Source organism: Euprymna scolopes, chromosome 12 (assembly GCF_053919585.1).
Source record: "Euprymna scolopes isolate OS-2025 chromosome 12, ASM5391958v1, whole genome shotgun sequence".
Lineage (NCBI taxonomy): Eukaryota > Metazoa > Mollusca > Cephalopoda > Sepiida > Sepiolidae > Euprymna > Euprymna scolopes.
The window spans coordinates 37974201-37987469 of NC_136493.1; the positions used below are offsets into that span (position 1 = coordinate 37974201).

General features: G+C 33.1%; 1 pseudogene; it reads left to right on the forward strand.

Annotated features, from left to right (window-relative positions):
• The first annotated feature begins 6973 nt into the window (after window positions 1-6973).
• LOC145291875 (5S ribosomal RNA) lies at window positions 6974-7091 on the forward strand (annotated as a pseudogene).
• Window positions 7092-13269: the final 6178 nt, after the last annotated feature.

The window sequence follows — 13269 nt, forward strand, 5'->3', positions numbered from 1 at the left end:
TGTCCCATCGTCGAAACGTTGCATCCCTCTGCCTGTTCTACAAGTATTATAATGGTGAATGTTCTGAAGAACTGCAAGCACTTGTGCCCCCACGACGTGAACACCCTCGACAGACCCGACAAGCTGAAAAATCCCACCCCCACACTGTAGAGATCCCTAGATGTAAAAGATCCTTCTACTCCAGTAGTTTCTTCCCCAGAACTGCTAGACTTTGGAATTCCATTCCGGGTCACTGCTTCCCCAACTGTACTGACATGCATAAGTTCAAGTGCAACGTGAACCAACATCTCGCTGCCCTAATCCCTACATAGTACCCCAGTAGATGTTTCCCCTGATAGTAGCCCCCTACACCAAAGTGGCAATGTGCCTTGTTTGGGGTGAAAATGTAATAAAAAAAAAAAAAAAAATCTTGTTGAACTCACGCTTCTTTCTGCCAAACTCGGGAATCTGCACAGAATTTCGAATGGAACCATTTATTTAATCCACAGAGTGCATAAAGTTATTTGAAGTAATAAACAGTAATCTATCGTAAAAAATATACATCTACAAACAGTAATAGGTTAAAGCTACCAAAATGCACACTAGAATTGTTTACAAGGATCCGTGGCGTAACGGATAAAGTACTATGTTAGGTTCAGTTCTAAGTAACACCCTTCTGGAGGTTGAAAACGACACTATGAATACAATTGTGGATTACTTAAGACTTCTATGCAGTCATGGCTGACAGAATGAGAACATGCTACCCCACATGGATTAAATAAAGGGCTCCAATCAAGATTTTATGTAGATTTCTTAGTTCGAGAAGATACACCCGAAGAAGATCAGCAATAGTTTTAATGGTTTAACAAATTATTGTTTTTAAATACGATTTTTATCTCTATCTATTTTTTATATCTTTAATTCACTAAAATGACTGATTTCTTTTCTAAGAAACTGTAATGTATTATATATACAAAAGCAAAAAGAAAAAAGAAAAAAACATTGGCTCTTCCTCTGATCTATTTCGGTTGTTTTATATTTTTATTAGGGTTGTCTAAAACATTGCAATTAATGCTCAGTGAATGCTCTTATAACATGAAATTTAAATATTTAGATTGATTCATGAAATTTTTATATAATTACTTTGTCAAATTAACCAAACTGATCAATAAATGCAATTTTGAGGCTGTCCTAATTATCTTTCCATGTTTCATAGTTTTTTTTATTAATCCTTGGTTAGGTGTATCAGAATTTTTGTAGGAATTTTTCACACCCCTAACACGAAACTGCGAATAAAATATAAAAACTCGTAATTCTCTTTTAAAAGTGGGTTGTTTATTTTCTTTATGGATTATACTTCCAAAATAAACTATTAAAGTTGTATAAAAAGTAATAGAAATATTATTTTTTTTATTTTTTAAAAAACTAATGAAATTAATTGAATTTTACGAGTTCAGAATTTTTCAATTTTTAAACTTTAAAAATCTATCAAAATTTTTCTATTGATTCTATTTTTACGATATTTTCAGGGTCAATGTGAAATTTTATGCTCTTTCCAATAAACTGAATATAATATTTTAGACAAACGTTTTTTTTTAATTCACGCCCCCCATTTTGAAATGTCTATTAAAAAGTAAATAATTAATTTACTCACCAAAGTTTTATATATCACAAATTGAAGATAAGAGATCAATAAATAATATATTCAAATTTAAAACAAAAAAGTAATGTTTTTTAGAAATTTTCCTGTAAAGTCCGAAGTTTAAAACCTTTTTTTTTTAAAAATCACGTTGTTGTTTTTTTGTTGTTTTTTTTTTAATGAAACCTTGGTCCTTGCTCCTTTAATTGAAAAAAAAATAGAGTTTGAATTACATTTTTCGAGTAGTTATAAGCTTGGAAAGACAGGGTGTCGAATTGTTCAATATTTTTTACGAAGTTTCTTGCACACCTAATCCTTGGTACCGTTGGCCACATTCTGGTTGTAATTAAGTACTTATAGATGTACAAAGCAAAACGAAAAGTGAACGAAATGAAACGAAACGATAAGGAAAGTTTCCATTCGTTTTCGTACAAAGAAAATGAAAATAAACTCGTAAATATTGTGAACAAAACGGACCGAAACAAAATAAACCCAATCCTTCAAAATTACCCTATAGGTAGTTAAATTTTCAGGCGTTATTGTGAAATGGCAGGTAAAATCGATTCGCAAGCTGTAAATAATTCACCTTTTAGTGAGCAAATTATTTACTATAAAGCAAATCCCCGCCTGCCCTTCTCTGGCTGCCCTACTGGCGCTTTAGATTAGAGAAAAAATTCGGTCGACTTCTCTGAGGTTGGGAGAAGGGTCAAAAAGCATGGAAAGCACGGCTGGCTACGCCCTTGTACTTAACTGGCAGGAACAAACAATAGTAGGATGAATTTACTACAATAGAGAATACAATAAATGGATAGAGATACATTAGCCATCTATATATTAATACGATAGCGTGTGTGTTATTTTCTCTGTCACGCTTACATCCGGGTCATTTAATTGTTATGTATTTCCACTTCTTGTCAGAAATAATTTTACCGAGAATTCTTCAAAAGTTTTGGTTTCGGTTTCAATTCAAGCTGATGCACCCAAATCACATGAATATATATATATATATATATATATATATATATATATATATATATATATATATATATATATATATATATATATTTTTGTTTTGTTTTGTTTTTTTGAAATCGTAACTTTATAATATATAAAAATAGATAGAACATTAACTCTATAATAATATATACGAAATCTGCACGAATTAAAATATCATATTGAAGCGTACTCTACGCCAGGCGTTCCTACTAGTTAAGAAAAATACTTTTTCAATGTTAACAAAAGAGCTACAATAATATCAAAGCGTCCCCATTTACGCTGAACATCTTCAGAATGCCAACATCAATATATTACATATGAATGAGTCTCCTGTGGAATTTCCACAGGTCTCGCTAGTGCATTACTAATCCCCAAAGCAAGGTCGTCAAGTAATGAGCAATAATCTGAAGAACAAGCTCTTTAAGATTGATAAGCAACAGAGACTACAATTTCTGGAGGCAAAACTGTTTAACAGAAAAGCCGAATTCGCAAAATTTGGCTTTAAAAATTCCAATCTAGCAATCCTGGAAAAGATTACGAGAGTAACTTTTCTTTGATGTAGCCTTTTTTTTTCGAGTATAATAGATTAAAAAATATATCATTATAGTTGCAATGGTTTGAGAAAGGAGTAGAGAGGATGAGAGAAAAAGGAAGTAATAGAGAGCGAGGGAGGGAGAAAGAAATACAGACGGAGACAGAGAGACTGTAGAATATAGTGCACACGGTGTAACGTTGACTAACATTCTCGCTCAATAATAGAAAGGGCGGAAGGGTTAAACTGCGAGACAGGCAGTAGATTCTAGGCCATAAAATGTACCTGAACATTGTTTGCTAATAGACGTTTTCATCTCCTGTACACACCAATAAAAAGAAAACAGCTTGTTAGCTTACATCTCACCATGTAATAATTGAGTCAAATGAAATATGGTCGACTTAGCATTTTATCTCTGCTAGAGATTTCGTTCTTTCCTATAAAACCGTTTATGAGATAATAATGTGACATTCATTACCGATTAGAAGTCTGTCTTCTCTATTTGAAGTCCTCCCGACTGAACAATTGGGATAAATATAAAACATGTTCTCCTACTATGACATCTGAATTTTTTGTTCTTTTTTATTCACTGGTTTGTTTCTCTTTTTTTTTCCCCCCCTGGTTTGTCGTTATACGTGTACTAGCAATCCCGACCCGGCGTTTGCCCGAGAGTATTTACACTTTAATGTCTGTTTCACATTATTCGTACAAAATGAGATTATTATTATTAATCTATATGATATTGTGATTGTCCTTTCCTTTGTTGGTCCGTACGTTACGCTTTAATAAAAGACCAAATACAATTTCTGGAGGCAAAACTGTTTAATAAAAAGGCCGAATTCGCAAAATTTGGCTTTAAAAATTCCAACCTAGCAATCCTGGAAAAGATTACGAGAGTAACTTTTTTTTGATGTTGCCTTTTTTTTTCTCGAGTATAATAGAATAAAAATATATCATTATAGTTGTAATGGTGTGAGAAAGGAGTAATTTTGACGCGCAGTGGTTCTTTGTTAAAGAAAGAAGTCTGCAAAACGTTACATAAAAGGGGAACATTCAAAAGAAACAGGGAAAAAAGAAGAACATTGTCTGCCAATAAGTGCTGGATTGAAAGATTACAACGTTATTTTATTATTTGAATTGAACTATGTAGCATAATATTACTTTCTGAGTATTTATTAATTTATCTCATTTGGATCAGTTCTGTATTAAAAATACAATATACACTATTTTTATAGAAATGTTAATAAACTCATATTTGCTGCTTGTTATTGTGTGCTATCTAGGAAAATAATATCTACTTTATCAAAGCATATTTGTTGATTCGCTGAATTTCCACGGGTCCTGCTAGTTTTAAATATACTAATAAAATGACATCATTTTCTTCTATTTATTATTTACCTAGTTTCTTTTAAGTATTTTGTCATTATATATGTACTAGCAGTCCTGACCCGGTGCCGTTCAGGTTGCTTGTTTTTTTCGTTTTTTTTAATAGAATATATATATATATTTTTTCAAGTCGGTTTGTATTTAATTCATAGTTGGGACCCTAATAGGTACTACCACGCCGGGTCAGAGTGGACCTGGGAGCAATGGTAATTAAAGGATGGCTCTACACTCCCCAAAGCCCGCAAGCTGGAGCCTCGCCATCGGATATAGTTTAAGGTCATATCCAGGACTAAGGTGCCGTTTGGGAGTGTTTATAATTTAATCTTTGCAAAATGAGTAACAGATAATTATTATTGTTATTTAAAATATTTTTATCAGATATTTTTTTAACTCCCTTTATTGAGTTAGTAATTGTCCACACGAGAGACATTCTATATCTTTACAAGGTCATAATTCAATCTTGGATGGACTACTCCTGCTGAGTATTGTTGCATCTCCTGAGGCTGCCAATGTTTACACCTCGACATCCAAAATGAAATGTTTAAGCTCGTGCGCGTCTAAGTCATCCGCTTGAAGTAAAAATAAATAATTATATTTTGGACCAATCAGATGATTTTATGAATTTATTCGAAATGGCCTTTCTGGCTGTCACTTTAGTCCTTTAAAGGGCCAGATTTTCTTCACTTAACCAGTGGAGCCCAATTGATCCAAGTCTACAGATCGATGCCTCTCGGTGCCTCTCGATTGGCCCTTGAGCCTGCCGAATCTCTTCACTCACACAACAACTGCATACGAACATTAGCGAACACACAGATGCATAATTCTCAACTCACATAAACATATACTGTCACACGTAGTATTCACACTTACAATGCATGACACATACACAAACTGCTTGAATTCTTTCATTCTCGTCTGTCCATTCAAAGGTCAATTTTTTCATTGAAATCTTCCAAACCATAGTTTAACTTTTTTTCTAACATGAAAACTAATGCACGTTGACTCTTATTAATAACTTTTAATGAAATATAAATCATAATTGAGTAGAGACATTTTTATTACAATTTTCTGACCCCTGTAATTCACGACTCTTAAACTATCGACCTTGGTTTCTTCGATGTCTTAGCTAAATAATTCTCTTGTTTTTACAAGAACTCTAAAAATATTCAAGAACATTCTATGGTTTTTCCAGTGTTGTAAACTTCCATCGTAAACATTTATAAAATATCTCTTTTGTGAGTGTATGCCTTCTGAACTTGACTCCTCGGCATCCAAACTACCATTAGTCTCTCAGTCTTTGACAGGATCCAAAAGGAGTCTAAAATCTAATATGCCCCACGCTGTCTCATCGTCAAAATTTGCACTGATGAACTAATAGCATTTGTGCCCCCTTGACATACATAGTCTCGACTAATCCGACAAGCAGCAAAATCCCACCCCTTCACTGTCGAGATCCCTAAATGCTGGAAAGTCTTCTATTCTAATATTTTTTTCCTCGGACTCGTAGACTTTGGAATTTCCTCCCGGATTCCTGCTTCACTGACTGTACTAACCTGCAGAAGTTTAAATGTGAGGTGAACAGATATCTTGCTGCTCAACTCCCCTCATTCACATGTTAGAAACGATTCCTAATAAGAACACGTTACTTTAAAATGGCAAGATGTCTTGTTTGAATTGAAAAAGAATAAAAAAAAAAAATAAATCAAACTGTCTGTTTATCTGTTTTCTTTTCCTATTCTATCGTTATTTTTATGGTAGGTACTCAAATGTGCGGCACTCCCTGATCCCCCTGCGTAACAGCAAAACCTCATCTATGTACAATGATCGCAAATAACATTTTTCTTCGTTTCTACTTAAACTCAAGCAGAACTTATGCCCATGAACAGAGTTTCTTTCCAAGGCGTTCTAATCACTGTAATTTATCCTCTTTTCTTCATCTGTGTGCCTAAAACTAAACTGAACTTCCATGAGCAAAGTTTCTTTCCAAGGATATCACGTTTGTCGAACACAATACTACGTAGTTTATTTCCAGCTGACTACAAAATATGTTTATGTCCAATGTTAACAAATTTTTGTCGAGCCTTGCTCTTAAATAAGCAAACTCGGCGCAGTTTCGATCATCGTCTCTAATCTTCAACGTATTATGTCACTGTCTACCTGACAAGCTTTATCCTCCAGTGGCACTTCAGTATTGATAAGCGGTTACTTATTAGTAAAAAAAGGTTTTGTTGTCGACACACCAGTTCGCCTAAGATAATCAAAGTTAAGCGATGTTGAGCCTGATTCACTATTAAATTGTTGACCATTTCGAAATACCAAATGGTTTTTGTAGCAAAAATCTATAATCGAAATGAATCTACAAATAGTCTTCTTCAGTCTTTGACAGACTATGGATATCCACAAAGGGATGCCTGCTTATGAATTTTTTGTGGCAGGAGGTGCGCAAATAGAATATCGCGTTGACGCACTGATTCTCGTCAGATCATCAAAGTTAAGCAACGTTGAGCCTGGTTAGTACCAGAGGGGTGACCATTTGGGAATTCTAGGAACTGTATGCGCTCTCCGCTTATCTCGGCATTTGTTTACAGTCGTACTGAATGTACAAATTTATCATATACAAAAACATGTACAATTTCAACATAAAATGAACCAATGATGCTTGATATGCCATGGAAATACGACCACAAAACAAAAATAAAAACAACAAAAAAAACACCGTTACTAAGGTTCAACCCTTCCTCAACGTGGCAGAGAGCGTGGCAACGTTCAAATATCAGAGCTACCCAGTTATAATAGGACTCGTATAAATCCAGGCGGAGTCAGCAACAATCTCTCGTTTTCTCGTCGTCTCTACCTCTACACGAAAGATGGGACAGGAACTGCAAATCTGCACTATTTCTTTGAGTGTTCAGAGCTAGACTAAACATTCCCCAATTTCCTATTCAACCGCTGGGCATTGCTGTGCTTATGGGAGAAGAACCTGCATCTCCTAAATGTTAATAAATAACTGCGATCAATGATGAGAATTTCAGACAGGCAAGACAATTCTCAAGCACGATCTTCCTGACCTTTATGCAGTAATCTGATTCCTCATCCTCCTCTTGATACTCCTCCTCCTGATTCTTGATATCTTCCTCTCATATATATGTATACATATTATTCCCAGCTTGTTGGCCATTATCTTTAGCAATCGACGAATTCGTTATTCGTTCAATACGCAATTTCTTGCTTATTTCGGTGTAAATTATATATATGTGTGTGTGTGTGTGTGTGTGTGTGTGTGTGTGTGTGTGTGTGTGTGTGTGTGTGTGTGTTTGAAAATAAAATGAAATAGTTTTTTCCGAATTTAAAATTTGTATGAATTGTATCCATTGAATTATTTTTTTTATTTTATTATTATTTTTTTTACAGCGAGTTCAAACGGTATTGGGACAACCAAAAATGAAAAAATATGAATAAATTTTTCGAGACTCAAGACTTTATACATTAGTTTGCTTTTCAAAGTTAAAGCAGCCAATCTTCATTAACACTCTTGAAATTGTACAGCCAATCAGAACACGCCTTAAACTACAAATAGACACTTGTATTTTTCCTTCTCCATTCTTAAATTTGGGGTGCCTTCCCTTTCATGATCTTACTAAGGAACCGCTCCTAATGTAAATAGCTGCTTCTTTCTCCGCTATATCTGCATCTTAAAATAAGCATCTTCAAATAATCTGTTGAAAGATTCAACACACTTTTAACATTATTTTCGAATAAGTATTTACTTTTGTCTCCACTGCTGGACCCGGCCCTGAAAATCAACAGAGATTAGACCATTCCTGTAATGACATGGTCTCTGTTGATTGCGATGTAATACTGTTTCAGTGCAGTTCTACGAAGTCCATTCGTCCAGGATTTGCCTCCTCTCTTTGAGAAGTGGTTAGCATATTGATAATCGTCTGAGGCACCTTACCCGCGGAATGCTGACGGAACTGCCTAGGCACTTTTTGCAGGTTAAGGTGCACCTCCTCTGGCGCGCTTACTTCTCTATCGCACTTTCCAACCCTGGTGTCACAGTCCTTGAAGTTGAAGAGAACTAAATATATGTACTGCTCGATAAAAAAATGAGTACTTCACTCCTTAGCCGCAACAAAAAGGAGCACGCTCTTTTCTGTAGAAAAGCCTTGACTAAATGTTGCTTCAGTATGTAAGTAAAAAGAGAACTACGTCTGTTGCTACCTGTTCTACGTGTATAGAAAGAAGAAACAAAACCCCATATATCTTTTTTGTTCTTTTTTTTAATATAAAACGATAGAAAAGAACTACATGCCAAAATAAGAAATAATATTGTCCGTTTCAATGGAGTTCATTAGTGGAGCATTCCCGTTGTACGTGGAACACACGTTCATTCGTGACGTGATTTAAGTACCACAGCATTACTCTTAAGAAATGGAAGAAAATGGGAGTATTCGCAGTATCTATCAGTAAACAAAGGTAGGCATCGACAAGAGAAGAGAGAACGAGATAGAAAGAGTGAAAAAGGAAGAGGGGAGAAAGAGAAAAAAAGGGAGAGAAAGATAAACTAGAAAAATAGAGCAGGGAGTATAGAGTGAACAAGATAAGAGCAAGAATAAAAGAGAGAAGTAGAAGGAGAGAAAAAGATAGAAAGTGGAGTAGAAAAGCAGTGAAAAAGATAAACAGATATAATGAAAGGAAGTGGGAGCATAGATAAGGGAAAGTGAGAGAAAATAATACTAGTTGGTAGCCCGGGGTAGAGAGAAAAAGAAAAGAAGGGAGATAAAAAAAAAACGCCAGAAAGAGAACGAAAGGAAAGAAAAACAGTAAGCAAGATAAAGAGTGAAAAAAAGAAAAGACTGTAAAAAAGAAAAAGAAAATAAAGTGCATATATATATATATATATATATATATATATATATATATATATATATATATATATATATATATATATATTTGTATTCATCGACATACAGTCCTGTTTCGTTGTATCACAACTCATCAGTGCCGCTAGACTAGCACCTCTCCCAAGCCGAGGATTGAACCTAGAACCATTGCGTTGACAGTCAGCAATTCTACCGATCGACTCACGGGAGCGGCGCCCGTAAATAATCTCGCCAAATGTCTATTTAAACAAACATCCGTCCACCACTTTTAGTGCTCTAACCGCTGTTTGTAAACAAAGAGCGAGCGTCGCATTTATATATATATATATATATATATATATATATATATATATATATATATATATAATATTTTTGCCAAATCAAGACAACAAAATATAAAATAAGAAAATCATATGGTGTATTTTCTTATGTGTTACAATTGTTTCGTGACTATTTGGACACATTTAAACATATTATTTAAAAAATATTCCAAATATAGCTTCTCTTCAGACACCAAAATATATTTGTCATATCTATATGAATATATCCATAATCTCTATTTTAAGCGAACAAGCAGTTTGGGCTCACCTTGTTCATCCTTATTTTATTTTATTTATTCATTTCTTTATTTTTTTTCGATTCCATACGAATTAGGTATCCCACTTTCGTAATTTAGATATTTCTCAAATTTTCTATTTTTATATTCATTATATCTTTTAATATTTTTTAAGTAATTTTTTTTCCTTTCTGATTTATTTATTGATTGATTTACTCCCCAACTCCGAAATTACATCTCTCAGATTTTAGTTTCTATTTATATGTCCAGCTATTCATTTCTGAATTTGCCTTAGTTTCGTATAAATTTCAATTTATATGTTACGACATCTTTGTTTTTCCTTTTTCCTTTTTTTTTTTAAGAAAAACTATAAATTAAAAAGTTTACATTAATCACACAGAATCTGGCAATCCTATAGTAACATCAAAGTGGTTTTCTCGATCCTTTCTTGTCCATAATACATTATCGTATCTTATTAAGGGCTTTCTTGCTAGTTTTATAAATTCCATTGCTAATCTCATTATATCTGTTTCATTTTCTGCTAATTTTATTGATTTTTCAAAGAGTTCAGGAATTATAGATGGATAATATGAATCAATATCAAACATAATGAATTTACTGTTTGTGTACTTAAGTGTTTTCTGGAACCAATCTATAATCTCACCAGAAGAAATCCAAAAGTTATGTTGGATTTTAGATTTTAAAGTAGGTTTAATACCGTCCAATATCTTTTTACTAATATTACCTAAATCTGAAACACATGGTGCAATTAATCTTATGCTGGGTTTATTGTTGAAGTCAGGTTTATGATCTGTTCAACAAAAACCGTGGGTTAAGTGGTGTATATATTTCTACCTTATATTTCACATATTCTTAATTTCATTTTTAATGCTAATAAATTTGTTATAAATACCTTCTTCCGTTGCCCTTTTTTTATAATTTTTATTTATTTCAAAGTTCATACTTTATATGTTCATTTTACTGTCTACTATTTTTGGAATATTTTTACAATAATGATATAATGTTTAAATTTGTCCAGATGGTTACAAGAAAATTGTAACACATAAGGAAATACACCGTATGATGTTCTTGTTTTATATTTTGTTGTCTTGATTTGGCAAAAATATTATACGCATTCTCGATTATGAAACCCGATAATAATGCAGCTTAATTAATTGAATCAATTGATATTGACTTTGATTTTATTGGTATATGAACATGAAATATTTGGGAGGGTACAAAATTTAATTATGGCTAAATACAGACCAATCAACATGATTAAAAAACTAAAAAATGAAAATAAAGGTTAGCTAAGCAGGTTTCGGTCCTTCCTATCTCTCTCTCTCTCTCTCTCTCTCTCTCTCTCTCTCTCTCTCTATATATATATATATATATATATATATATATATATATGAATAAAAAAGAATGCGAAAAGTATAAAAGCTTATAACTTTTCTTTATTCGTTTTTAATTGGTGACGTGCAGGAATACAAAATAATAATATTATGAAAAAAAATTAAAAAACTTTTTTCATAAGTACATAATTTTCGACCGATCCTTCAGTCTTCATCGGTGTATATATATATATTCCAGGTAGAGAGATATCCAAAACGAAGAGTAATTGAATTTCAACAAAGTTCGTTGATAGTGCTCAATCAAAGATAGCAAATTATATTTTTTTATTAGTCTTTATGTAAATACAGTCATATCTTGATACTATGTGCAGACCGTTTCGATCATAATAGATCTCACCACGCAAGAAAAATTAAAATTTCCAAAAATAAAAGGGGTTCAGGGCCATTTTCAATTTTAGAGGAGATATACTGGTGTGGAGCGTAGTTAATGATCTTATGAATTTAAAATTAATTACAAAAATCAAATTTTAATCGAAGAAGAGGCGGTAAAAAGATATTTTGGGAGAAAGCTTAGAGAGAGTGATAAGAGGGGAAGTATAACATAAACGTATAAAAATATCTTGAACCATTTGTAATTTTTTTAATTTTGAATCTTTCTTGCCTGATGAAAAAAATATTACATATATATATATATATATATATATATAACTACTTCATTTATTCACATAAATTTAATATACGAAAGTATAGATTTATGCGTAAACTTTAAGTATTTACTTCAAAAGTGCTCAATACGTAGGTAGAGCTAGTTAGTAGTTTATAAAATATATATGGCGATTAAGCTACACTGAATATTCTGCGTTTCATCCAACTATAGGATTCGACAGGCTTGCATAATCGCCATATATATTTTATAAACTACTATATATATATATATATATATATATATATATATATATATATATATATATACAGAGAGAGAGAGAGAATGAAAGAAAGAAAGAAAGACGAAGGGGAGAAATAGTGGCAGAGAGAGTATGCGGGTGAGAGGGAGAAAAGTGACAAATCGAGGATAATAAGAGAGAAAATGGGCAGATAAGAGATGGATATGAAAAAAGGAAAAGGACGAGAGAGATGAGAAAAAGAAAAAGAAACAGAAAAAGAAAAAGTTGCATGGTGTAATTTTGTTGAGAGTTTGTGCAAAAATAATTAGTTGGGGAAAAAAGAACAATAAAATAATAAAATATGCTGGTTTCTTATAGAGCAATTTCCCGCCTATTAATCGATTTATTACCATTCATTCTTGGCTATAATTCAAGCGGAAATTTTAAGAATAAATACAAAGGGGCCAAAACACCATAGATATTGTATATTAAAGACTTCAAACGACGAAATCACACACATACACACACACACACACACACACACACACACACGTTTATATATATATATATATATATATATATATATATATATATATATATAAGAGAGAGAGAGAGAGACTCACACACGAGGGCTGTTCCAAAAGTGATGTCTCTTATTTTATTTCGCTTTAATATATCACAGGAGATTGCAAATCGCATTGTGATCAGAACTGAGCTTATGCATTCATGATATGAAAGTTTCATCTCTCTGCTGCAGATACGGACGGTGTGCCTCAGAAGCAGAGATACGTCATTGAATTCCACCATGCCGAAAAAAATTGAACTGATCAACATTCACTGATGCCGGTTGAACGTTTATGATGCCAATGTAGTTGATGTCAACACAGTCAGGAGGTGGGTTCGTTGATTTCAGAGTGGCAACAGACGTGAATGACAAAGCACACTCCGGGAGCTCATGCACTGCCAGCACCCTAGAAAACACTGTGTGCTTCAACCAACTCATCTGCGTTGATTGGCAGATAATATTGAATGAAATGCATGTTGAATGTGAGTTCTTAA